Here is a 3863-nt window from a genome sequence, read left to right on the forward strand (position 1 = left end):
TTCACTCTCCCATTCACCCCTAGCCCCCACCCCCACTCCGCTCTAGGGCGTGCGCGCGATCCCGGCGACCGCGGCGACCTCGCGGCCTGATTGGCTGCAGGAGCACAGCGCCGTACGCACGCGAGAGAACGAGCGCGCGCGCGCACGGCCGTCGGGTTCCGCAGGCGACTGGGCGAGGAGGACTGGCGTACTGCGCAGGAGTCAGAAATGGGGAAGTGGCTGGGCGAGTCTTCCCTTTCCCTGTGTCCTATTTTGAATCCCTACAGTATCCAAGAAGAAATCCTCGGAAGTAAAATTAGTTATATGTGTGTGCTGGAGATAATCAAAAGCCAGGAGCCACCCTCACTCCTTCTCCAGACCCCCTCCAAGTAAGTGTGGTACGGCCCAGACAGGCTTCTGCTGTGGCCAATCATCACTCAGCACCGCCGTCCTCCCAGTTCAGCCCCGTGGCGCATTGGCCAACCGCGTGGCGACTGAAGAGCTTCACCCCTCCCTCGCCTCTCCCCCCGGTCCCATGGCGATAACTTTATTTAAAGCCCTCCTACTGGACGAGTCCTCAGTGAAGGGAGCTCGGTGGTCCCAGCGCGATAATGGTTTAATGGGCCGCTTTGGTTGTGACTCCTGCTTGGAAGGCGCGCCAGGACTAGGAGGGTCGTGTGGGGCGAAGTTCCTGCCAAAGGCGCAGGAGGAAGAGGATGGAGAGCGGCGCGAGTTGCGGCCTACCGTAGGACCATCCGTGGAAAAAGGCTCAGAGTGGGCGCCTCCTGAGGCGGTGGCAGCCCCCCGGAGAGGGAGCAGGCTCTTGGCTTCGTTCCCTCAGTTTCTCACTGCAGCACAAGGGATGGACGCCCGCTTCGCTAGCCTCGCCGCACGCCGGGAACACCGAGTGGAATCCGGCTGTCCCTGGCGAGCTGCTGGCCGACTCTGCATAGATCGCAGCGCCACACTTTTTCCCTAATTAGCCCTACCCAGCTGTGAACCCAAGAGCTAGGCCAGGTGTTCGCTCCTCATTTAGCTCGAGGCCATTTCTCTTTTGAAAGGAGCTCTGGCTATTACATAACAGTCTTTCAAAAGCGTTCCAGCAGCCACTTCTCTGAAGCCAAAGTTGCTCACCTATGAAGTGTGATTCTAAATCCTGCGGTCTGTCCTCGGGTTTGGTGTCAAATGTTGCTGGTTTAACTGTGGTCTAATACTTCAGTACTAGGCAGCAAGGTAAAGGGGAAAGGTCTACCTTCAGTTTTCTGGGGTCTCGTTCTCATACATATGCCTCCTCAGGCATGGCATATGTATCAGGGTCTAGTTCCTTCTTACTTAGGACTTCAAGCCACGATTTACTGCAACACTCTAGAGAGTTCTTTTTTAATGACCAGTGTGTATTAAGAAATGAAGTTTTCTTTTGTTTTTAGGTGTGGTTTTTGTTGGCTTTTTTTTTTTTTAATTAAAAATGAAATCTGGGGGCGCCTGGGTGGCTCAGTGGGTTAAGCCGCTGCCTTCGGCTCAGGTCATGATCTCAGGGTCCTGGGATCGAGTCCCGCATCGGGCTCTCTGATCAGCGGAGAGCCTGCTTCCCTTCCTCTCTCTCTGCCTGCCTCTCTTGTGATTTCTCTCTATCAAATAAATAAATAAAATCTTTAAAAAAAAATGAAATCTGGGGCGCCTGGGTGGCTCAGTGGGTTAAAGCCTCTGCCTTTGGCTCGGGTCATGATCTTAGGGTCCTCGGATCGAGCCCCGCATCGGGCTCTCTGCTCCGCAGGGAGCCTGCTTCCTCCTCTCTCTCTGCCTGCCTCTCTGCCTAGTTGTGATTTCTCTCTGTCAAATAAATAAAATATTTTTTAAAAAATGAAATCTTTACCTTTTATATGAGCTAAAGTGCTTTAAAGTTATTATTGGAGATAGAGTATTTATAGAGGCTTTCTATCTATAAATCAGGTTAATTTGTTTCCTTGAGAAATCAAATTTCGGGGCGCCTGGGTGGCTCTGGGTTAAGCCTCTGCCTTTGGCTCAGGTCATGATCTCAGGGTCCTGGGATCCAGCCCGGTATGGGGCTCCCAGGGAGCCTCCTTCTCTGCCTACTTGTGATCTCTGTCAAATAAATAAATAAAACCTTAAAAAATAAATAAAAGGAAATTAAATTTCGTTTTTCTATGGTATATTTTTCTTGGATTTTAAGACTGCCACTTCCCCAACTTCACAGGTTAGGCGTCTTACCTTTACTACTTACAGCCATCTTAAGAACTTGTAAACTGTCTTGTCTTTTGGCTAGACACTGCCAAATGAAAATAAAAATTCGATCTTCCATCAACCAGTCACACATAATAAAGCTCTCCTAGGACACTGGACTACTGGATGCCAACCTTTTAGCTGGATGAGCACTAATGGTGGCATAATCACTATCCCAAGGTTTAGGCACAATTTATTTTCTTGTCCATTTTATTTTAGGGTTATTTAGCAAGATATTTCCTGGAAAGGATGTTTAATAGAACATAAGGTTTAAACTACCAGCCACTTCTCAAAAATACTGCACAGTGAAATCTAAGCTAAAACAAACTAGACCACCAAACTTCAAATAAATTACTTTGCTATTAACACCTTATACTTCTCTGATGTGTACTTTTTCCAGTCCTCTTCACTTGCATCTTTACATGCCTATAGATGGCAAACCACAAGGTCATTTCAACGTACCATAAATAAACAGGCAGGCAGAACAAACTGTTACCCTTGGGTATAGGCACAGTGAAGTTTTTTAGTTTTTCAGTAGCAAAACTGCCACTGACCTCTTTGGGTTTTTTACTTTTTTTTTTTTCTTTTAGTAATGCCTACACCCAACATGAGGCTTGAATTCATGACCCCTAGATCAAGAGTCACATGCTTTTCCAATTGAGCCAGCCAAGTGCCCCAACCTTTTTATGTTTAAATACCACTACCCATGGGGCACCTGGGTGGCTCGGTTGGTTAAGTGTCTGCCTTCAGCTCAAGTCATGATCTCAGGGTCTAGAGATCAAGCCCCGCATCTGGCTCCCTGTTCAGCAGGGAGTCTCCCTCTCCCTTTCCCACTCCCCCTGCTTGTGCCCTAATAAATAAAATCTTACAAATACATACATGCATACCTACATGCCCTTGCCTTCCTTCCTGTCCTTAGGCAATCTGCTTGTGTTAAAGCACTTTATCCCTTTGTGCTCTGGATCCCATCCCCTTCACTCCTTCATTTTTTTCCAAATTTTTTCTTTGACGAATTTTTCTTAAGATTTTATTTATTTGACAGAAAGCACAAGCAGGAGCAGTGGCAGGCAGAGGAAGAGGGAGAAGGCAGCTCCCCCCCGAGCAGGAAGCTTAATTCGGGGCTCGATCCCAGGACCCTGGGATCATGACCTGAGCCAAAGGCAGATGCTTAGGCAACTGAGCTACCCAGGTGCCCCTCTTTAATGTTGTATTTGGGAAAATACAGAAAAAAGAGTGGTGTTAAGATTCTCCTCCCCCCACATTAAATTCTCTCTCTAGTCTGTTGATACGCTGAGGCATCCTATCTAAAAAACTAACAAAAAACCCTCTCTTGACCCTACATCCAGCCCCCCTCCCTTTCTTAGCAAAGTTTGTCTATGGAGGTTATCTGTACATCTTCACAATAATAAATGTATTTCAATAGGACTTTTGTCCTTACCATTCCAAAACTACACTTGTAAGGTCAAAACTGACATCCATGCTTCCAGATCCATAGTCCAATCTCCTTGGCTAACTCCCACTACACTTCACCTCTTATGTTTGGAGTGCCTTTAAAGTCCATCTCTGTCTCCTGATTTCCACCTACAGAGTCCCTGACTTCATCCAATACTACTGCCTTAAAAAGCCCTCTATAAGCCAACAGC

Source organism: Meles meles, chromosome 8 (genome assembly GCF_922984935.1).
Source record: "Meles meles chromosome 8, mMelMel3.1 paternal haplotype, whole genome shotgun sequence".
NCBI classification, from domain to species: Eukaryota; Metazoa; Chordata; class Mammalia; order Carnivora; family Mustelidae; genus Meles; species Meles meles.